This window comes from Cariama cristata, unplaced genomic scaffold, assembly GCF_000690535.1.
Source record: "Cariama cristata isolate BGI_N322 unplaced genomic scaffold, ASM69053v1 scaffold1284, whole genome shotgun sequence".
NCBI classification, from domain to species: domain Eukaryota; kingdom Metazoa; phylum Chordata; class Aves; order Cariamiformes; family Cariamidae; genus Cariama; species Cariama cristata.
Window position 1 is genome coordinate 178,450 of NW_009612163.1, and position 25,135 is coordinate 203,584.

Genomic DNA, 25,135 nt, shown 5'->3' on the forward strand with positions numbered 1-25,135 from the left:
GATCGAGTCAAAAGAATCACATTTAGGAGGAAGAGAACTGAAGACAACACTGACACTCATTTGCTGTCTATGTTTAGTGCCAAGGTGTCTGCAATACAGAACTTTAATTCCTTTACAAAAGGATGTGCTGTAGCTATGGTGAGACTAATCTATAACCCTTGCAGTCGTATATAATTTGCTACTCCAAGGTAATTTTAATTCATTACAATAAACCCCACCTAATTAAAATAACTCTTTAAAGTGAAGTATTAGCTTGATCCCAGAAAAAAAAAAAAAAAGCAAGCAGAGTCTTCGCTATCGGAGGGCGATTCATCATACCACAGCGCACACTTATATAAATTCAAAGGTAAGCTATAAACAAGTACCCAGAGCAACAGTGCCACGCATAAAGGGGCAGGCAACAGGAGGCCTGCTTTCTAATCAGCCCTCAAAGGAACCTGCCACACAGAAGTGGCACTTACTCTAATTTAAAGCTCTCACAGTTACTTTACCTTGGCAAAATTTATAAACTAATAACTTTAGTAAACAGACTGGCACTCCAAACAGAAAAACAAAACCAACACAAGGGTTCAGGCCCACTGAGAAAGCAGCTTTCCCAGAAAGGCACTGTCTTCAACAATGAGATAAAACAGTTGTTTGGGGGCTACTCTTACGGTCCCTGATGGTCAGTAACAGTTCTGCACCATCCCATTAGATCTGTACTGGCACTTCACTGTGGGCTATAGTCTATCGTCCCTGCAAATCTTCTCAGCATCTTAAGGCATTTTACACACCTATATATTTGTGTTGTGGTCAGCTCAACCAAAGAAATACTTCTGGATTTGGAAGAGCCTATTCTGGGACTATGGTTTCCCTAAAAATGTGATTAAATTGTCAGGGCAACCTGCTTTCAAAATGTCAGTTTAAAAACATATTTAATATTTGCAATTAAAGCTCACATTCTTTCTTGTCTCTATTATTTTTTGCTTCTCAGTAACTGCTAAAAATCACAAAAATTATACTGTTCTCCATTTACATACATGAAGAAAAAAAAAAAAAAAAAAGAAAACCAGAAAGCAATAATAAGGGCTAAGCAGAAAATCTCTGTAATATGTGCAGCACAATATTGGAATCTTTTTCGTTATATCCTAAAACACACCACTTTGTAGAAAGTTCCTTTTCAAATCAAAGCAACACTACAGTAAAACAACTGCAGGCAAAATTTCTAAGACACAATGCAGTTTGTGTCAGACGCTCATCACTTCAGGCTGACCTGTCAAACTATCTTGGGGAACACGGTAAAAAAGGCAAAACTGCAAGTTGGTAAGAAACTTTTGAATGATAAAAAGTACGCATTGCTCACAAACCACAGAACGCTGTGCAGCGTTAACTGAGCTGTACGGATGCTTACAGCAGATGTCCGTCCCTTCCTACTGCTTATGGGCACACCTGCTCGGGCTGGGCTCCTAAGACCACAGAGAGGGAGCCAACATTTTGAAGCTCTAACAGAAGAAACCAAACAGATGATAAAAAATTTGTGCTCAGATGAGTGATGTGCAATAGAGATCAGAATTTAGTACTATACATAGGTACCTGCGATCAGCAATAGAGCTATGCTGTAAACTTCATACGGGTGAAGTCAGCAAGATGACATTTTTGGATCTTGATAGGCCATTTCGGGCACCTGCGTTTTCAGGAGATTCTCAACACCTTGCAGAATCCAACCTCTGCAGCCAACCCACTTCCTTAGGGGACCTGCTATGGTCTCAAGGTGCCTCTTTTCAGGCGTTAGGCATTAAGATTTTGGCCACAGGGCTTTTCCAGAAAGCAACGTGATTGTCAGGACAGTCTACAGAACTCACCAGAGAACCATTTCTAAGGGTTTTTGAAATCGCCACTTTTCATAGGTAGATTTCTCTGTTAATTTCTGCACAACGGTCCGACATCTGCAGAGACTTATCATTCTCTGCTACATTGTGTACATTTTCAGACTAATTCCTACACAATGACTGTATATTTTTGTAATCCATGAGGCCTAAACGTTCAAATCTTGGGCCTCCATAGTCTTCAGTGCAGGTTAAAGCATCCATAAAGGTTGCCCGAACTTAAGCCAGCTCTTAATAGCCCCCACGGGATTGTTACATCAATTAAAAATCCCCGGAATTCATCGGAGTCTGAGACATGCCTGTGATGACCAAAAGGGAGTGATACAGAACCAGCTAGGAAAATAAACAGGAATTGCTGTGTACTGAGGGAATCCTTGGCTGTCTGACTGAGGTACCTTTTATACTGGCAGGGGATGCAAATTGGAGCCCGAGGATCTACACTTTCATTTTCAAAGCACTTTGCAAACATCAACCACTTCACCTTCACACCATTGCTGCGAGGGAAGTAAATATGTACAGTTCCAGCATCCTCCGTTTTCTAGAGGTGCAAAGAAGCACAGGGCATTTTTACAGGCACAGTCTGTGTTCACGCACAAAAGGGAGCTTTTGACAACCTCTTCCTTCGTGGGCAAATGAGTTTCCCAAGGCTACTGAAGCAACTTGCTGAATTCCAGCCATACACCGCTTTGCTGTAGAGGACAGATTACTGCATGTCATCCTCTATAATCTCTCCTGTAAGAGGGATTCTACACGCTTGCCGGGGACCCCTCCCTTTGCTTCCCCCCACAAATGGTGGCAAGGTTAGAGACAAGTTGTTTTCTTACGGCTGAGATTAAAAATGGCTCTGTGTTTTGCTAAGCGTTCCTCTGAAGCATGGGCAGCGCGTGCGTGTGTGTCTGAAAACGACCCCAATGAAAGGAAGGAATGAGAGATGCTAAACAATGCTGCGCAAAGTTGCAGACTGTTCGGCTACAGGCCAGAAAATGAATCCAATTTTTCATTCTGTCATTATAAATATTTCAGTGCAAATGGTACTGATTTTCTGCAACTGTGGTTAAGCAAAGGGCCTCCGAGTGAATATTTAAGGGAAAAAAAAAAAAAAAAGGAAAAGAAGAAGAAGAGGGCAGGGAAAAAAAGAAAAAGAAGAGAGAGGGGGGGAAATTAAGGTTAGCAACCAATTAATTTCAAACTTTCAGTGTAAAAGATTCTAGGAAAAATTCTACAGTGATGCAGCGTGTGACTCAAAGAAGGAGGAAAAAAAACATTTACTCTGCTCTTCTTCTGACAGTTTCTCATAAAATATCTGCAGTCCATCTATCTTTTAGTACTCCAGGCTCCTCTGGAGAGCAGAAAATAGTAGTTTAAAGCTCACTTCAGTGCCAGTCTGCGGGAGATTGCTTTCCACAGGACCCCTGCTGATGGAGGCCTAGGGGAAGAGGCCCAGGAGTTATTCAATCAGTCCAAGGCTCTGGGGCGGCCGGGGCTCCTTTGAGGGCTGATTATAAAGCTGCCCTCCTGTTGCCTGCCTCCGAACAGAACGAAATGAGCAGCCTCTTGCTGAGCAGATTCTGCAAGAAGGAATTTCACCTGTCATGGAGTTTGTCAGAATTTCAGGATTTATCTTGGTGCAAAATTAATAAAATACCAACTAGGATTTCAGCCTGACTACTCAGCTGTGTCATCTCAAAGTGATCTTTCACCTAAGAAAACCTGGACACAGAGCTACTGAAGTCATTCTTGCCCTACTTTGGCTCGGGAGCTTCGGCAGGATGCTATGACTGAATAATAAAACCATTAGAGGTGGATTTCCTGACAATTACACCCAACGTCAAGTGCTGGGTGGGTGCGACTGTCCTAACACGTGACCTCCCACCTTACTTCTGTGGTTCCTAAACCTCCCTGGAATAAGCTAGGAATCTGAAATAGAAAAAGATCATTTCTGCAGTTTATAACCTAGCAGGTCCCTTATGGCAGCACATCTGTTAAGTTCATATACTGGTATTCCAGGTCTGGATTTGATTTATAAGTTTTAAAGGAATACAAACAACAGACTACATCAGATTACATTCAGTGAAACACTGCAAATTAATATTGCTGTGACAGTCAAGTACACGGTCTTTTAACCATGTTCTGAGTCTAATATTGTAGTAAGGTGCCAGGTTGATAAAGCATCATCTCAAACCTCTGTGAACCGAGTTCAGTTCTTTCGAAGCTAGACAGTCTCAACGGTCTTCTGCCTGTGCCTTACAGCAATCATAATAATAAAAAATCTTCGTACACTACCTATTTAAGAAAGATTGTTCTAGCTTATAGCACTTGGTCACATGAATTTCAAGTCTCAGGTAGTGGAGAAGCAATTAACTTGCAGCCTGCAAGAGAGCTTTTCAGCTAAAAGAGGAGAACAACTTGTAGAAAATAAAACAGCTGTCAGCTAAGCCAGCTGATGGGTAAATAAATATCATTCAATTTACAATGCCATTGGTTCAGATCTTGATGTAGAGAAAGAGAGATCCACTGGACCAAGAAACAGCAAGATATGCCCAGATTGGGAACAAAGGTGCATTTGCCATCAATTGCTCCTACCCTACATTGTGGCAATTTCTATACACTGTTCAAAGCTCTTTGCTGCTTGAAGTAACAAACCCACCTTTCTGTCTATTTACTCGTCAGCATTTTCTAACAAGAGCTTAAAACAAGTGGTAACACAGCCCTTTCCTACCTCCTCACCCTTTAAATGACAATTCAACATTAATACACGCCATAAAGCCACCTTCACCAGGCAGTATTAGTCTGACAGTTTTAACACCAAGAGATCTCACAGTAAAGGGAGAGAGAGAAAGCACGCAAGTGAATGCACAGATGGTGGGAGGGGACACAGGGTGCTCTCAGCAGGCTACAGTAGAGATGCATTAACTCCACAGAGGGATAAGGGCTTCCCACCAGTACAGTCATGAATTATAACTGAGCACGGGAGCGAGTTCTTAGTGCCTGTCTCACAGCAAATATACTGTTCCATTTTCCTGCACAATCACCTTTCACCTTTACAAACGCAAAGCCAAGCAAGATGCACCACTACTATTTAACAGTATCACAGGTTCTTTATCTTACATAGCACACATCTACACACACAAAGTCTGAGGAAGCAGAGTATTCACTGACATAGAGTATCCCCAAGCAGATTTACACACCCATGATCAGTGCTTGTGTCTAGCGATTCTGCTGCAAAATGGGACTATAACAATACAGATAAACAACTAAAGCTGTGTGTAGAAATGTGTGTAACTCAGCAGTATTGGGTCACGAGAACTGAATCATCTCTTTCTCTCTTCCCTTGTTAACAGGGTGGAGGACACTCATTTTCAGCTGTGAACACAAAGGAAGCTCACTTAAAAAAAACAACATGAGAACCTGCAAAAATCCACTCTTTTTCCATCCAAAATTATAGTTCAGCTTCAGTTTGATCAAAGCATGGTGAACTTGACCCCAATAACAGGTAGAAAAGCTAAACCTAAAAGCTGTTCCTCCTGGTTGGGGTTTTGTAATGAACAGCTCCAGTTGTGTAGCCATCTGCATCTGAGTCTTTTTGACTAATGTTTGGGATGGAGCAATCTATTATGATGCCTTCTCCCCTCAAAAAAAAAAAAAAAGAAAAAAAGAAAAAAAGGAAAAAAAATAAAAAGAAGGAAAGTCACCATTTCTCAGCCAAGATTGCTGTTTACTGGAGTTTCCTGGATGTGTCTCTTTATGAATCACTGACCACACCTTGTTTTCACAAACTATCTGCACCTCCTCCCTCGGGGAATTCATCCCCTCCCAACTTTCCTCCTACTCAATGAACCTATCAATGGAGAAAACTTGTTATTTTAGGCAGCTGAAAATTTGACCACTTTTAAAGGATTCATTTACCATGCCTTTCACTTTCGTTTAAATCCTCAGTGTTCCTGTTCTAAATGACAGCACCGCAAGCACTGCTTTTAAGCACTATTCATCTTGCCTACCACATCTCAGCCTCTCACACAGAAGGCTGCGCTCTCTCCAACAATGGAGCCTTACTCCTTTATAGCTTGAGGGCAGAGACTGTTACTAGCTGTAGACTTGTCGCAAATATCACAATAAAGGATACAAATGTGAATTTCTCTTAAAATACGGGTTCAGCTCTGGAGGTATCTTGCTTTAGAAAACTCTGTCAAGAGCAAACAATATATCTTTCTCCAAAACGCACAGCAGCCACCCAGTTGAAACAGCTTTTCCAAATGATCTCATGTGTCAATGGAATCAGGATGCTAGTGAATTTTATACGTTTGTCCACTTTGGGTCTCTAATCGATATTTTAGCTTCCTTCACACTTAATATACTCAACCTTGGTTTGGCAGCATGTCTTGAAATCTTAGAAACTCTAAGAAAACAAACATCCCCTCTCTCTCCAAATCCCTGGAGCTTGAGGAGATGCAGGGTTACCGAGCCAAGCTCTGTGATGGAAGAAGGTATGGTTCAGACTACAGATCTTAAGAGGTGGCAGGTTTGCTGCTATCGAGCCCCTCTATCTATGCTTTGGTACACCAAAACCATGGAGGGGTGAGGATACGGGGGTATACGGGGGCCACGGCAACCTTCTGCCAGTGCTGTGGAGGGAAGAGGGGGTAGACCTCAAGCGGCAAACTTTCAGTGCTAACGTTGTGCCATCACTCGCTGGGAAACCGCAGGACCAGTGGAGAGCGGAGCCAGGAATAGAGGAGCTTATTCATGGGGATGGAGCGAGGGGGGGCCAGCAGTGGGATGGGAGGAAGGGAGGCAGATTTGCAGAACTGGCCATGAAGCTCCTCAGTACACCATAGCTGGATGCTTCATAAAGTCACACTGATGGCAGTCCCGGAGATGGCCATCTGTTGTCAGCTCTGGGCCAGACGAAAGATAATATAATGGCAGCTACTGGTAGCTAACAGCAGGGCAGTTGTAGGAAGGAATGCGTCCTAGAATGAAGAAGTGGTGTTTCCTGTTTAGCACAGAAAATCAGTCATCGATATCAACTACATTAGCAAGGAATTAATGGATGGACAATTAAGAGAACTGAACTGATCTACCAGGGAAATTATTCAAATGCAAACAGAGTGCTTATTTCTTCTGCTTACTCCAGGTGTATGAGCCAACTGATCTGACTAATGGCAAGGTGTAGGCTGAAACGTTCAGGGCACAGATGATAAAACCTCATTTTCTGCAAAGGGCAGAATTCCATTTCTAATGATTATTTGTGGGTCAGGGAATACATTTACTGCTTCCCCTGCCCTCAATCTACAACAAGACTCCCTGATGTTCACAGAGGTTTCTACAAGGACTGAGGGTAGAAATTGGCCTTACTGTAATAACTGAACTTCCCCTTATTATTACCATGATTTATTTTTACAAGTGCCTTATCATTAGTATCAACATCACTCAGCAGAAAAATGTTTGCCTTCCCAAGCACTATTATTTCTATCTTGTTTCTTTCTTTGCCCCATAATCTCCTTTCTACTTCTCTTCTACTCCTTTTTCATTTGTTTCCTTTTTCTTCTGCCTTTCTCTGCATTTTCCTTTCTGCAGCAACTTCTGATTTGCCTCTTTAGGCTGAAATCTCGCACACCTCGCTGTTCCATTTGCTAAAACAATCTGAAATCACGATGTTAATGTTGACATGTAACATCACTGACACTTTTCAGAGTCAACACTTAAAAAGACAAAGGAACACTGGTGCTTATATTCTGATTGCCATGGTTTCGTGTTGCTTTCAGACTGGAGACAACAAACTTCATTCAACATATTTGCACGACACAGTCTTTGCAGTCACAAGGACTACAAATGGTTCTATACTACTGATTCTGCAGAATCTATTTAATGTTGAGCAGACAAGGCAATAAGGAGAACAGATCCAAAGTATGGGTTAATCTTTTTTGTTCCGAATGATTTTTTTGAAAATAGACACCTATATTTTACAAAAAGAATCCAGACATACAAGAGCTTAAACAGGAAGGAGTAGGCAATATAGGGACATATATTCAAGCACATACACATTTGGGTATGACTCTATCCCTCTCGAAAGAGAAAGAATATATATTGTCACTTATTTTTGTATGGGTGTAGCTCAGTACTTATTTTGGACATCATATTTAGCTTCCAGTCCTTTGCCATTTTACTGTTCCTTAAGTCTGAATTTCTTTTCAAGATTAAAATGGTATATTTAAAGGCAATATTCATCACTTAACTGCTACATTGTCTTTGTCAATTAATTCTGTAATTTCATCAATAATATCACTGAAGCATCTGAAAAAACAAACCCATAATTGTGATTCAATTGCTCCAGAAATTTAAGGAACGTTCTCTCTACGGAAGGTACAAGGGATATTGTGAACACATCGTTTCCTGCTTATTTACAGGAAAAGGTGTAGAAAGTTTCACTGGCTGACGGTTGCATGTAGAGTTACAAGTATATGCAGTATGTGGGGACAAGCAAGAACCGTTAACACCAAGCCCATCTTTGTCAAGGACTATTTAGTGAAATCAAAATGGTCCCTGAAAAAATCCGGCACTTTGGGCTTGGTGGGCTTTGCAATGTGCTATAAATATTCATGAACTAACGAAGTACCCACAGGGAGTGTTTACATTTGAATAGGCCAATCAAAGGCGAGTGAACTCACAAGCTCCAAACCTGGAAATTTCTTATTTAGAAAAGAATTACTGCATGAAGACCTAATATTGCCATAACACCCCTCAATCCCCAGGAGGGAAGGGGCACTGGAAGGGAATTAAAAGGTGGTTTTTTTTTTTTTGTATTTAAACTTTGTTTGACATTGAAGCAAAAGACTTGCAGGGGAAACACTTTGAAGGCATGTCCTTAAAGAGCTAACGCCTGAGTGCCTCCACCATGCTTCTCCTGATTGCCTTTTTGAGAAAATTTGTAAAGAAAATAATTCTCCCTTCTAAGGAAAGAAGTCTGAAGTCTCAGGAACTCAAATCTGAATTTTGTAAATCTTGGAAGACATGGAAGAATACTCAGTACATATACTTGTGCACACTAATATCCATATATCTATGGGAAACAAAAGCACAGTAAGGGTTCAGAAAAAAAAAGCACTCAAACTAATATACTTGCAATGCATGTAGCTCTATCTAGTTCCCTCAAAACATAAGCATTAATTACAATCCTAATATCTCTGGCACACATATGATTATCATCATCCTCACTCATGAGATGGAGAGCACGCATGGTTAAGTGGAGCAAGTTAGTACCTGACCTTGCAACTGAATCCAGCTCCCCTGACTCCTAGGCATTTGCTCTGATAAAAACAACCTGACTGCCTGCTAAGGACTAAGGCCACCATTACTGAATGTGGCACCTGCATTTAAGCATCAAAAGCGTTTTGCTGAAACCTCAAACGAGGCTATCGCTGCTCAGCACCTATGCTTTTATCGAGGTTCCTAACTTCAGGCATTTATGACCTGATTTCCTGATGTACTCAGCACCAGCATCTTGCACTGGCCTTAACTGCAGCAGGAGGTGCTCAGCACCCTCTCAGAAATAGGCCATTGAGTTTGAAAATGTTGGCCTAAAGCTTTGATTGTTAATTGGATTTCAGGTAGGCTTCTTTTTAAGAAGAGCTGACAAAGTTATTCCCTGCTGGCTCCTCGCCTTTGGGGTCTAGAAAGCCAGTATCTATGTTCCACTCCTCACCCTAAGACTATGGGGACCCAGAAATGCCAGAACTAATCTCCAATTTATCTTAAAAAAAATGTTTTGAGGCCTTTTCTTTGTGAAGAAAACATCCTTGAAAATCTAACTTCACTTGCAGGTTTGAAAGTTTTGTCCCTGTTTTTGTGTAAAGAGTATAAATTATTCATGGTCTTCCCTGCTGTCATGGAAGGCTTGCCGTTGGGACCTACGCGATACACAGACTCAACGACTGTGGGGGCCTTGGCAAAACAACCCTATATGGAGGTAGTGGTGCCACTGCTGCTATGGCTGATGCAATTCCCACACCGCTCCCTTTCCCAGCTGGCCCCAGAAGACCTCTGCCACAAGGAGACAACTCCAGCCCACGTTAATTAGCAGTTTTCTCTAGCTGACCCCCAAATGAGAGAATATAGTGTTTGAATCCCAGCTCTGCTACTGTCTCCACTAAAGGTCTCAGTCAAGTCTTTTAGTTCTTGAAATAGCCTAGAGCTGGCTTAGCTCTGCTGCAGCTCAGGTCAAGGATATTTGAAAGGCCGTTTTAAAATGTTGAGGTCTTTGGGAGCATTTTACAATGAAGAGATCTTTGAAAAGTTTAACCCTTGAAGAAATGAGGAAGAAACTGGAAGATTAGTTTCAACAGTGCTAACCTCGGAACATGAAAATATTAAAACTCGACATCCAGCGAGGGACACACATAAAACTTCTGGAGACTCTTCTATGCTGGCTCTGCCCCGCTCTTCTTCAGCTGCTTGCACCGGGAGCTGAGAATGTTCTGCTGTTTTATGCAACATGAGTAACATCTGCTATGAGTGCTTCAGTCTTTCTTTCATCCTTTCCCTGGGGAAGGAACTGTGTATTTCGTTTTGGAAGAGCTCTGTTGTAGTAGGTTGGGGTTTTGGGGAAGGTTTAGAAATCTACATGCAGGTACATGTTTATATGAGAGAAGGAAGCCTTTGGTACCTCTAGGTGCACCCCAATCTTAAAAGCATAAGTTGAGGACATTCATGGTGATGCTTAACTGCTGTGGAAATCTGTTCCATACTCCCAGGCCCATCTGTGAGAAAGTTCTAGCTCCCGTGCAAACAAGCTTCAGGTCTTTGATAAAAACACTCACAAAGCAGGGTTGTCAACTACTGCGTTGTTACCGAATGGGAAGAACTTCTCAGGTGATCTCTGCGATGTGCTGGACCCAGTCCAACAAGAATATTAAGGATTGAGTCTTAGAGCACGACCGGACAAACATGTCGAAAGGCAGTGCAGAGAGCATGAGAGCAGGTTGAATAAGCTCCCAGTTTCCTTTGCTACCGAGGAACAGTGCTGCAGCTCTGTATTAGCTGGAACGTCCTACAGGCTGATGGCTTCATGCCCAGGTATTCTGCGCTGATGGAGTCCAGACGGGAAGCAGCAAGGGTGTGAATCACTGAGGCCAGGTCCCTTTTGAACAGGATGGGAAGCAACTGCTGATCCAATTATTCCTTGCCCTAGTTTTCATGTCTGTAAAGTGAGGACACTTAACTACCCCAGGGGCAACTAATTATTAGTCACAAAATGTTAAATAAATGCTCTAATTCACCAAAAAGAGATATAATTTTTGTACTGGGTAAAATGGTCCTGAGAGGTCATGTAATCTTGGCTAGCATCATATTCAGAACTAACTATCATCACTGATAAAACACTGACAAAACCTGTACAGTTGTTCAGCAATTCTACCAGACATTGGTACCTCTCTGACCCAGCAACATCTGAAAAAAAAAATCTAAAATGAATCCCTTCGCTCTGGATAACGTCCCACAAGAGTGTCTCATTCCTCCCCACAAACACCACAATATGTTCTGTTGACCATGGTAAGTGACACTAGGACTGGCAACAGGAAAGGAATGGCTACTCCTCATCAGAGACAAGGGAAGCACAAACACCCGTTCAAACACCTAAGCCTAAGTCCAAAGACTAAGGCAAAAGAAACAGGCACTGGAAACAGCATGAGGACAAGAAAGGGAAGTTTTAATAGGCACAAATTACTTTATCGTAATTTAATGGAAGTTCTATATTAAGTTAAATTAGTGATGTTTCTTTACATCCTTATTAATTAAAAGTTCGGTATTATGGATGATGGATGGAGAATATTGTTGTAGTTATATCCACCCTATACAGAGAACTCTATGGTCATACTCCAGGTGTTCAGTTAGAAGAGTTTCAACTTTTGGGAGACATCTAGGCACCCTAAAAATACACCTACCTTGCAGATTCCTTATATGATACCTAGATGGGGTATATTTCTGATTTTAAAGATTGTTACAAGCCTATTTCTGAAAAGCCCTTATTGTATTTGCATGTTGTCTTAAAAGCTTTCCATTCTAAAGAAGAAACATTTTTAGGGACATAATTTTTCAACTCTCTTTCAGAAGTGTAAATACACTACATAGCCTTTTCAACACGTAAGTACGAAAATTCACAACTCGGAACAGTCTTAAAACACACACTTCTAACTGTAACAGAAGGTTTCCATTTGCTTCCTTTCTATGGGGGAAGTATCTCCAAAATTTTAAAGCTGGTTCAATAGCTATGGAGCCCAAAGCCATTTAAAGGAAGTGTCAAAAGTGGGAGAAGGGCGAGTTATCGAGACGATCTTAATGAGCAAATTCCTGCAAAATCTCATTATTTCAACTTAAAGGTTGAGTAATACATTGCAGGTTTGATTTTCAGGACGGGTCATTTACACTCTGTTCTCACCAGAATGTGATCCTATGGGATCGTCTTGCATTCCTAACAGAGGTCTGGAGTGAAATCAGGGAAACTTCTAAAGAGAGTCCTACTTGGTTTTTGCATTGACGAGATTGGTAATGAGAAGATTGGTACCTTCCCCAGGGTGAGATGAACATACTATGTGGGTATTCTTATGTTGCCACAGACTACTCTTCCCGGAACAGGAGTCGGAAAATGCTGAGCAAAGAATCGCACTGGGCCAAACACCAAGTTAAGCATTATTATAATGCATTTCTTTCCTGCATCCCTGAATTAATTTCCTTTAATTATCAGCTGTACTATATGTGCGGATAGGGCTTCTATGGTGGTGTGTTCTGCTCTGCCCTACCTTGTTCATGTTCTTACTCTGCCCTACAGCCATGGAGTGCTGTCCATGGCTTCTACTCTGAGATGATTAGCACCTCTCATGCATGGGAGATGCACTTTAGATTCATGTTTAAATTAAAAGCAAGGAACTGTTCCTGACAGAGAGAATAAACATACTGTTAAGCTGCAAGCCCCAACACAAACCACAGTAATATGAAAGGACAGAGAAACAAAACCTGGAGGCTAGTTGCCTAAGATTCCACTGCTTCAGCTGGTAGATAGCCTGAACAAAGCAATGCCTCCTAGAATAGGTTTTATATGAGAGTGGGCTGGAGATCAATGTATTTTCAGCAAAAGCAGACTCCAAAGGTCAGTACCTACTGCTCTGCCTAAGTGCTTTGCTGCCCTTTCACCAGCCTAGGTAGATAACTGGAGGTAAGAGCCGAAAGCCAGTGATCCCAACAAATAAATGCAAATGGCATCATGGTACTGCATCTTTTTAAACATAATGCATTCTTAACTGGGGTGGGGCTACCCAAGTTAATTAAAATAATAAGCATAATGAATTAAGTGAATAAGAAAATGAATACCTTTTCCTTTTTGTAAGTGTAGATAAGCCAGAGAGAGGCTGTCTCTAAGGGTATGGAGATGTGGACTATTAAAAGCCTTCTGTGGCATGGAACAACCAACACACTGATTGTCACCTAGCCAATGTAGAGCATAATTTGTCTCTCTGTAGCGAAATCCTTTTGTCTCCGTCACTAGAAAACCAGGTGCCTCAGTTACATTAACGTTTTAATGAACCAGGCCTAGATAGAGAAAGCAAAATCTTACCCTCAGTCTTGGGCAGGGATGAATTTTGAGTGGAAAAACGTGTTTTTATTACAACGAAAAAGCTGAAAGCAGCTGCTTGGGACTCTGTGTATTTTGAAATGAAAGCCTTATTTTAGGGGGGACAGATGAGTAAGGAGGTGATTGTACACATCACAACTACACCTGGATGTCTGTATAATTTGCATCTTCAGAATTCAGTTACCTATTCTGCCTTTTCAAAATCCAGTCTGAATTCTGCTGTTAAAACTAATTTCTATCCTCTTTTTCCCCATTTCTTTCTTTTCATAATTGTCTTGCATACCTGCACCCTCTGTCTTCCTGAGATTCTTTTTTTTTCTTTTTTCCATTTGGTCTTTCTTTCCTAAAAATCTGTCCTTTCTTTTTCCAGAAACTGCTTATGTCCCTACTTCTCCCTACTTCTTCATTTTGATTAATCAGTGATGAACAACAGAATCTGTGAGAATCAGTAAGCCAAAACTATTTACATATTTTTTCCTAAAAAAGCAGTTTCACCTTATTGGAAACACTTTGCAAGAAAATCCAACAAGTATTTTGACAAAAAAAAATCAAAGAAAATGATTCCACAAAAATTATGCTGTGAAAGAAACACATACAAGAAAATTAGTTTCTGACCTTTCCTCATTCCACTCAGCTTCTCCTTTATTTTTCCCACAAGTCCAGTAACTTTCTACACAACCCAGACTATTTTCTGACTTCAAAACTCAATCTCGCCTCTTTCTGTCCATCACTATGTATGCACGTCTTTTTCCCTAAATGTCCAACTTTTTGTTTTCTTTTCCTTGTCCTCCTCTTCCTCTTTGGGTCAGAGCTTGCATGTAATACCTGGTGCAGACAGTAAACGAAACAGATTTGGATCTATTAAAAATCAGAGAGAGAGACAGCACAGGCACCTTGGAGTGTTATGGGTCTGGTACTGCAGGTACTACAGGAGCTCCCAAGACCTAGGGTACCCCAAGAAAGAGGTAGGGAAGGCTATCAGAAAGGCTTTATTCCTTATTGTTTTCATGCAGAAAGAAATTAGGAAATAGAAAATGCAGTGCAATCGATATAAATACCAATCTCTCACACAATGAATTCATGTATGGTTTACACACTCTGAAGTCTTTTTTCTCCAAAGAAATATTTCACGTCATCATGCCAAACATTAATATCAGGTTTTCAGTGTGTAAAACTTCCAGTAACTGAAATACTAAATGGGCATAAGTGTGCATATGCCTCACTAGCCTTTTGCCTCTGTTGATGAGATGAAACCCAGCTCTGGTCCAATGCAAAATTAATTGTGGACATCTCAGTCAAAGGACTTAGAGATGGGGGCCCATGCTATAAAAAACTACTGAAAAACCTTAAGTGCTGAAAAATCTCTTCATTCCAAATAAAAATCACATAGCAGACAGCGTAGGAAAGGCCTTATTGTACAAATACTTTTTGTTACATTCCTATAGACCATCAGAGACTCTGAAAATTTTTCCTCTGTCAACCTATCTTAATACTTCAATGTAAGCTAAAATAATTTAGAAACAATCTGCTGCTGCTGTCTCAAAGTGTAACAGCACATCAGGAATAACACACCACCACTTCTCATTGCAAGACAAGCAGTGCAGAATGTTAATATACAATAAATAATCCCTTCACCCAAAATTGTTTTTAGGTCTTGTTCTACATTTATTTCTTCCTCTCGGTCCTTTTGTTTAGCATTAGTAAACAGATCACTACCAGTCTGACAACGGCACACAAGAAGACAGTGTACCATTCATTTGACCCTATTATTTTTTTTTCCCCCACCAAGTCAGTAATGGGCAATGGCCAGCAGGTAAACCAAGATAAATTCCCCTCTCCCCTCATCTCTACACTCCCACTTCAGTGCTTAGCTTTTCACCTTTAGAGACAAAAGAATACACTTATTTTCCATTTCACTGCTTGAGTAAACGTTTTATGGATATCAAACAGAAAAACAGGATGCCCATTTCTCCCTCCTCAAGAATATCTTGAGCTGCAACAATGTACAGAGCAAGAATCCAAAGGTGGCTCCCGAAATTCAGGTCTGTACCAGGTGGTTTTCTGCCAGCACATTTTTGAAGGAGCATGGGTTGGATCACCTGCAATTTCTCTTGTCCTTCCCTCATTCCCATCCTGATGATGAGAAAGTATCAGAGGAGGTCACGGCAAGTAAAGCTTTGAACTCAGCTATTAAATACATAATGCTATTATAACCCCCAGGTAACAAGTGTGGTACCTGCAGCTCTGTCTGGAAGAAGAACTTCTGTGGACACTGTGTGCAGTCATAGATCTTGTCCTCTTGTCCATGGGCTGAGAAAATATGTTGCTGCAACTTGTTTGCTTGGACAAACACTGGAATATTAGACAAACAACAGGCTTTTCATTATTTCATATTGCAAGTGAAGAATTTTTTATAAACAATTTCCCATTAACACTCAGCAATTCCAAGAGGCAGAATTAGGCTGGCCTGCTCTCATTTCACATTACACTGTTGCTATAATGCGTACCAACGAACACTATTTATCTACGAACTGTGATCCTTCTTCTAAAATGAATGAATTGAAACAAATGTCTGGTTTAAATAAAAAAACAAAGGAAAAAAAAAAAGACCCTAACAGGACAACCAATGAAGATTTCAAATTTAAAGAATATAAAAATGCCATTTTTTCTTCAGAATTATTCCTTCATGCTTGCTGCACTTTGACTGAACACACACAAAACTTATTTCCTAGCAACCAACAGGTTTGAAAAGCACAGATGCCGAGGTCCTGTTTACTCTGGGTGTCTAAAGTTAAAGCTAACAAACAGCTCTGTATTTAAATGTGTTAATGCTAAAAATTATATCCCACAGCTACACTGGGGCAATGTCTATAAATGTGAAACAGAACTGCAGGTAAATTCTCTTTGGATACTTTAAGATCAACTCTGCCTACACACTGAATGCAAGGGTTTCAATAATATAAACATGTTCAATTTTAATGACTACAAAACAAGGCCCTAAGACTGTGTAACAGTTTACCTAGGAGACATACTATTAATAATTAAATTGTATATGCCAGAGGCAGTGTTTGGGTTGGCAGCACTGACTTCTGATGGATGCCTGGTGCACTGTGACCTAAAAAAGTTTGCATCTACAATATTAATCTGTATAGGCAGGGAAAGGATTTATTAAAGATGCTGGCATTTGACTTTGACTCCACTCCTAATCATTAAAATTATTCTAATTGCAAGGCAACAAAATCCATCAGAATATTGTTCTTCTGAGTCATACATTTTAATCACATTTCTCATTACCCTGAAAAAAAAAAAAAAGATCAGATTCCATTTTCCCTATAAAACTTATATTGGTGATTTTACTTCTCGTTAATATTCTAGCAAGACATGCTGAAATAATTTAATGGCATATTGCTAATAAAACACCATTGTTTATGATTAATGCTCGGTGTCTATTTACCCCATCAGCAAAAAGGAAAAAGTGTTTCACACAGATTGGAATCGACTTATCTCCATACTCTTTAACACATTTTACAAGGCTACTGGATCAAAAATTAAAGGATTAGTTTTGTCAGGGATCTTGCTCACAAGAAGAACCATCAGCAGGTACTCCTTACATATGCAAGTTTTTGATATTGCATTTACAACTCCTTTAAACTTGGAAATCAAAGACCCATGGCATTACACTAAAAAAAAAGATCAGGTCATAATGTGTACACAAAGACAAGGGAAAAAAATTAGCAGACTCAGTAATAAAACTGAAAAACCGAAAAAACATCTAACTGAAAGAATTATTGAACACAGACGCCTAACAGGCAAACTGTTTACGGCAGTACTATCCACGCTCAGACATCACTATGACAAGCTGTGCAGTGAAGATGAACTATGTATTTTTTTAATTTTATAACCCGCAGAAATGTGTGAAACCTGAACGCAGTGAGGTAATAATCATCACAAGCCACTGTATCTGGGAGATGAAAAAATTCAACTTTAATTTTCCTCTGTAGCACGCCCTTAGGTTTTATTGGGAGGGGAGCTGCCAAACAAAGAGAAGTAAAATGAAGGTATTAAAGGGTCTATTTGCCTATCAATGAAAATCCTTCACTCCCATTAATGGAGAACAGAAACCTTGAATGGCTTCCAGAATTAGTATGCCATTGATGCGAGAATACCCAAAGTGTGTTTTGTCATGTTTGTGATTATCTTTGATTTTCATCTTGTAAAGCAAAATTGTGCATGTAAGCTACATATTAACACTTATGTTTTAGGTTATCATTTTATGAAATGTTCTATTAAGAAGTCCTTAGAAAACTCACAACAACTCTGTAGGCATCCTTTTAATGTGTTTTCATTTCCAACAACAGCATTTTTCTGTTCCTCATTATGGCCCAAACACTGCAGTGCTTAGCCCTACTGGGTCAAGTTATTTTCTCACTTGGGTTTTACTACTGAAAAACACCACTGACTCGGGGAGGATTATTCCACACTTGGACTTGTGTCAGGGGAGAGCAGAACTTGACTTGTGGCAAGACTGCATGGTTTGCTTTCTAAAGCACATTACAAGGGTGTTTCTTCTCACCACAAGCCAACAAACACACGCAAGCAGGCTTTCTTACCCGATCAGAGGAGGATGTTGCTGCAGAGGCTATGCCTAGCAGCCCTTGCTCTGAGTTACATCGTTTCAGATGAAACATCTGTAGTTTTAAAGCACCAATTTATGGGCAGTTTTAACGTCGGCAAGTTTGGAACATGAAGGTAATGAACGTGATACCGTGGAAGGCAACAGGCTATCACTTCTGTAATGATAAAACCCTCAAACTTCCGATGGATGAGCCTGAAATGCAGTTCTTACAGATGGATGCCTGACCTCTGAGGAGCTCAGCTTTCTAAACGATTTCTAATCAATATTACTAATGAGCACAAATGTAATGTTCCTTCCTAAAACTGACCTAAAGGCAGCACATGACACAGTTGTAACTGGAGTTCTGCAAGCGCAAGCCAAGGGCACGACTGGGACAAGCAGTGATGGCCTCCTACCTGTAAAGCACACCGGACATTTGAAGGTGCCCCCCATGCCTTCAAAGCTGTGCTCTATCAGGTGGCACTGAAGTTTGGCAGGAGAGTCGAACGTCTGATTGCAGAGTTTGCATTCATGGTTCAGTCCTTCATCTGTGGGAGAAATCAAAGGAAAAGTGAAATTCACCACAGAGCAAGTCCAACACGATCTATGAACTGAAGAGACTTTCTGTTTTCCTAAGCTCAGAAAACTGGATGCCCCAGAGCCTCTACCATGGCTGCTGAAGAGTTCTCCTTCCTGCAAGGTTTCAAAATGTACAAAGCTTAACTGGGCATTAAAAGCACAAGAGTTTCCACATACAATTAGCGCCCAACAGGAATGCAGAGCGTTAGACTTCAGAGGGAAATGATGAGTAGGATCTGAAACATCATCTCTTAGCAGAGCCAGCCAATCACGACTGAGTACATTTGCAAAACAGCGCGTGAGGAATTTAACGCTTGATGACACATCATCCCATCTACCACGGGTAAGAACGGTGAACGCACACATTTTTGGCACTCTGGGTGACATGGAGTTTCTTGTAACCAGCGTGAGAGGGGAGGGTAGTTTATACCCTCACATCACTCCTGCTCCACGTCTCCAGTCCCAGGGGTATATGCAAAACCTTTTGCAAGCTGCAGGATTTCTCAGCTCCCTTTCCGACAATCCTAGATTTATATTTTTTTTTCCCCTTTATTTGCATTTCTCCTCTTAACAGCTCAGAAAAGTCCCTGCGTGCCTCCTGACGCAGTTTTCCCGTCAACGTCCTGCGGCTTTAAAACCCTTCCTACTCCCCGCCGCTTGTTCCTCCGCTTCCTCCCATTGTCCTCCCATTGTCCTCCGAAGGCCGGCTGGTGCCTGGCACCAGGTTCCCTTCCTGAGGGTGCTGCAGGATTCATCCACTCCGCCATGAGGGCAGTCAACGGCTGTCCTACTTAGAAACAGTTGCTAGGTAAGAAGTGGCTTCCAGCCCTGCTGCAGAGGCATCAATTCCCACAGCGCAGCTTAGAAAAGGTCCTTCTGTATGTCACCGGTGTGCTACACGAGTAGCATTGATCTCGCAGGTAAATACTGTATCCGATTATTAAAAATCAAGCGGGAATAAAACGCTTGGGAGACTGGCACAGCTCCTTACTGTTTCTCAGGTGAAAAGGAGCGATTTAGGAGAACACCCTGCCTACCCCGAGCACCTAAATGCCACGCTGCCTACCTCCTGCCGAAGAGATCGCTGCCGGCGCTGATTAGTGACCGTAATGACGGACGGTCGCGGTTGGCAGTTGCTGTAGACGGTGACAGCAGAGATGACGTTTTGTACTCCACACAACAACCCTCCCCACCAATGTAAAGACAACATGACACGGTGCTTTTGTAACCGAGTGGAGCCACATGCCCTCTCAAAATGACCTTTAGTAACTTAGTAGAATTGTAAAAAGTTCAATCGTAGCCCTCAGCTTTCACTTCTTGTTAGTCCAAAAGCTAAATTTAGCCTTCATGTAAATCATGGTATCTTTAGCAAAGGGTGGGAATTTGTGGGCTTTAGCCAATGCAAGCTAAGCCAGGCGGTGGTGGCCGTTCTGCAGGTGGGACTACTGAAAACTACCGTTGTGTGGTTTTCTACAAGGTGTCAGAGCTCCTTATAATGAGGAGGTAAGGGGCAGTCGAAAACCAACGAAGCCAAAAGATTTACACAAAATTGGGGTGGGGTGGTGCCGTGTCTCCTTTGGAGTAAACAGGTAAAAATACACTGACTACAAAAATTTCTACCCTGATGACTAGCCCATAACTGGGGAGCTCTCTCTTCACTGAACACCTAGCTCTCATAACGTTTGTATATACGGTGCCTCCATTGCCTTTCACGGTAAAACCATGTTTTTCACATAGCGACTGTGAGAGGAATGTAGGACCCTATTTTCGCTCTTTAAAATGGACACATTGGCATGTGGCCATTTTTTTAACTCTTCTGCCTTCCCGTCAGTCTTAGTGCAACAGAGTGGTGCCACGGGTATAGACAAACATGGTGGAGTGTCCCCCGCGCACTCCCACAGCAAACCACAGACTTCCCTTCATCCTCTACCCAGTCCTTCATTAAAGCACTGTTCAATGTTCCTGCCTGCCTCCAGAAGCTGAAGAGCTATCAGAGGGGTGTGAAATGGCCGGTCTGCTCTGGGAGCCACCTGAAAAAGATCAGTGGTCCCAGTGACCCTGTGCCCACAAGACTATTGCCACTGAGGTGCCTGTCTCCCTTACTCACATCAGACAAAAGAAATTTGCTGCTTTTGACTCCCAGCCCACCTGACTGGGCACTAATTTATAGCTGGATCCGCTGATGACGGCCGTCAGTACAAACTCAGGCAAAGGCTCAGGTCTATCATCTCAGCTGTTCCGCCACCACAGCCCCCCTGGAGAGACTAGAACACAGAGGCAGTGGAGGACAGGCTGCTGAGGTACATGTCCCACCCAGCCAGACATAACGGTAGGTAGGCACCGTTGGCTGAACACACTGTGCAAAAGACTCCCAGGGCAGATTAGGGGTAGGTGACACCTTTCGTAACTCTTCATAGATAAATTAGCAACCATTTATCAAATATATGCTAACTATTTCCTTAGCAGGGAAAACTTTAGTGGATTCTCAAGAGTTGTCTGGGATTTCCACGATGACTGACAAACCCTTCCACCGTGTTCTGCTTTTCCTACTGCCGAGAGAAGACAAGCGTGGCCCGTGCAAGCACCGTCAAGGGAAGCATGAAGGAAAAGAACCTGGCACGCACCAGCCTGCACATCTAAGAGAGACGGTCGCATCCCACGAGGCAGGCTGTATGCTGCGCTTTCCCAACAGGCAGGAACCCACAGCTGCGGGCAAAGCTGCACAACAGCATCCTGAAAACAAGAGGAAGGCTCAACAAACCATACGTAAATGCCTCTTCTTTCCTGAACTTGCAAGTCAACTACGAGGAACGTACAGAGTACCACACATGATTGATCATTTCTCCTACATCCAGATCCTTGCCGTGGTCACTACCAGATAGTTCTGACGACAGTGCAAGTCCCCACTAAGGGTAATTAGGAGCTAGAAACACTGTAGGGTGAAGTTTCTTCACCAAACTGTTTGTGCTGATATACACAGTCAAAGCAATTAGGTCAAAGGGACCTCCATCTCAGGATCTTCCGCATGTCAAGGTGAAGATAATCAATGCCAGTTCTCAAATCACAGAGTTACTGTTGGCAAAGTGTAAATGAACCATGCTAATCATTCTTGAGCATGGGGACACTGAACAGGGAGTTCTTCAAACATTCCAAGGGAGAAAGACTTCCTAAAAAGAAATATTTTTGTATGGAACTACAGAAGACAGAGAAAGCTTTTTTGTCTTTCCATTACCTTAGCTAATAAGGAAGAAGTGGGAAGGTAGGCATGCACTCCTGATGCTGAAGCAAAACTCATTTTAGTTACACAGTATTTGTACTTGTTCAAGAAGAACTGAACCCCATTAAATATGACCCTATTGTATTTTCCATATCACTCGGATCCAAGGCGATCTCCTGGTCACAAACATCAAAACCACTTTGATTACTGTATGTTGCAAATCTGATTTTCCTAAAGGCTTATAAACAGGGTTTGAAAAATCCCCTCACCCACTCGCCTGGGGCAGATAGGAAACTTCCCCAGGCAAGAGACATCAATTTGTGCAGAATCTAAGCTTCCTCTTAAAAATAAAATGTTTTTAGTCTCCTAGTTCTAAAGACCACATTTAAAATATGACTACATTTGTATAACTAATAGAATAATTTTTTTTCTAAGTCTCACTGTTCAGGGAGTTATAAACCCCCACTCACACTCTTTTTCACCCATTTTGTGCACATCACCTGCCCTGCGCTACATCCTTGGAACAAAGGGCAAGGTTCCAGTCCTTGAATTCAAGAACGTGAGACCAGCATGATTTAAATTTAAGGGAGACAGATAAGGTTACAGATTTGTAGAAGTGCCAGGAGTGCTGGGTTCCATTCCAAATTCTGACACTGACTTACTCTTATCACCTTGGGCATGACAGTATGGCTTGTGTTTCTCAGACTACCCATCTTTAAAGAAGAGGTGTTAATTTTTAATTTCTACTTGAATAGGCTGACCTAATTAGTATCCCTTAAGACTTTTAATACAACCGGGACAGCGGAGCTGGAGAAGAGTCCAGGACTATCTACCATACACACAAGACCCAGAATCTGCCATCTGCCTTTGAAAAGGTTTAAGATAACATGTCTGGGCACAAATCTTCCTGCTTGCTTGGGTCACACAGCACTGCAGAAGGATGAGGGAACAAGGCTTTATCCCTGGGCTCTGCTCTCCATAGAGAATTTAAAAGCACAGCCAGCATTTTATCTCCCACTGGCATGAAAGAGCCAGGGTGTGGCAGCTCTTGCAAAGGTGCCAGATGAGAAAAAGGATGCAAAAGGCTCTTTTTACATGCTGGTCCCTGTCTAGCTCTTCATGTTTAGCAAACAATTTGATAGGGTGCTGTGGAAGTGCAAAGTATGATATCATTAATAAATAAAGGGCTGGTGAAATGTCACATTTTCAGTTTCCATTTGGGATAAATCTGAAATGGAATGGAGTGTCAGATACAGTCCAAGAGGCTCACCTTCCCTGCAGAACAGAGCTACTGCTCTTTGCTCTTACTCAGGGGGAAAAAAAAAAAAAAGAAAAAAGAAAAAAAGTGCTGAACAGCTTTAAAAAATTCAATCAAAATAATCTGCTCTTTGGAAAGGTGGCGGCTGACAGTAATTGGAAAATACTGTCTGACTCATTTATTAAAGTGAGATTCAGAGTCAATTGATTTAATAACCATTAGAATATTCTATTAAGGATATAATAGGTTGGCACAGCCCTATTTTTTATTAAGAGTTATAGGTAAGAAATAAGCAATGCTATGGAATTTTAGACAACTGCTGTATGGATTAGACTGAAAATATGGCTTGCAAAATAGATATAAAAGCAGCAACTATCAGGAGGAGGAATAGGAAAGTACATTACAGTGCAAATGAGTTAGGTGAACGATGAAAAAGAAATGAACCTTTAATATAAAGCCTGCACTTTTCCATATCTAACTAAAACTATGCACTGCATTCCCTGATGTGGTACATTGTAAAACAAGTCAGCACGTCCTTCACATTATGGATCCAACAACTCCATAAGGAAGGCAAGAACAAAGTACCCACTGTACAGCCCAGAACTGCTGCTTACTGTTGCCCTTACGTGGTTAGGATATGAGTTTGGACACGGTTAAGACCTCACAACATGGATGAGGATGGTTTACCCACTGCCGGTAGACAAATGAGTTTGATGTATGCAGAATTTCTGCATAAGCAAATTACTTTCCATTTGTAATCTTTATTCAGATAGTGGGAAAATGTAAACATGAATCAATTCTAAATAAATGCATTTGATATTCATATAAATGTTTAATATTTACACAAATATTAAATGTTTCAATGAGGGTAGGTAAATTTTAATTGAGGTGCAGCCCATTACCTCAGCAACTAACTTGATAACCAGCTATGAAAGCAAACAAAATCAGTCTTCGTGCCGAGCATATACTCACATTTGGGGAGCCTCTGTCTTTGCACCGGCTACCCACTCTGTGGTGTTACCGAGTAACTTGTACGGCAGGCAAGGTCCCCCGACTCGAGGCACTGCTTTGGATGACCTGGCCCAATTTGTGTTACCAACTTAACGCACAACTTGTTCATTTCACGGAAGGCCCTGACATTTCAATATACACTTTAAACAAGTGAAACCCTTTAAGCAGCCTCTAGACTGTGTGTCCCATGTTTATGCTTCTTGCTCTTCAATAAAAACAAAACTAGAGCAGCTACAAGCAAATATTCACTGGCTGACTTACATGCAGCTGTTAAGTTGGTAACCACTGGGGGCCCTCTTATATTGTCTGATCAACACTACAGCCATTACCGAGTACCAATTTGTAACAGTTTATAAGTAACTCTTTCTCTTATTCACCCTTGAGATTGTCCAGAAGCGTCCTTCTACTTTTTACTCTAAATAAATCTACAGGCAAAGGTCCAAAGATGATGATGTCCTCCTGGTAAATCATCACGAGGCTGGGTCCATGCTTAAAAGCGTCTGCTAAGAAGTAGTGTAAACTCTGCCCTCCACACACAACACAGGAATGAAATGGCCTCCAGTCCCTGTATTTTTTTTCAGGTCTAAAGCATGCACAGATCCCACATTCAATGTGTTTTCTTTACGTTTTTTTTTACCAAGCAACCCATGCCCCTAAACCAATTTCTCCATCTTCACATCGTTTCCACTCTTCACCGAGTTAATTTCGCAGCACACATTTATAAGCCAGAGATCTGAGGCGTAAGGAAGGAACGCCATGGATGACAGCTAACCCCTCGGCTACAACATCTCACACTGAAAATCAGGGAAGGACAAAGTACACTGTACAACACTGTACAACACAAGAGTATACAGCCATTCGTGCTTCCTAGCTTATCGTGCTCTTTGTCTGCATCTTTTTAATTCTGCCGGCTATACGCCCACACGCTCATCGGCCTCTCTGTGCCACGAGAGACAATCTCATTCCT

The 25,135-nt window shown here is 41.6% G+C and overlaps 1 long non-coding RNA gene across 1 annotated transcript in view; it reads right to left on the bottom strand.

The window, feature by feature from the left end:
* The window catches only part of LOC104160386, a 30,610-nt gene extending 11,953 nt beyond the window's left edge, over positions 1-18,657 (bottom strand). Inside the window, exons 1-2 of the long non-coding RNA XR_696438.1 lie at positions 18,520-18,657; positions 15,725-15,840 (exon numbers count right to left, since the gene is read on the bottom strand). This is a non-coding gene — a long non-coding RNA (uncharacterized LOC104160386). The remainder of the gene's footprint in view (positions 1-15,724; positions 15,841-18,519) is intronic.
* Between the last annotated feature and the right edge of the window lie 6,478 nt (positions 18,658-25,135).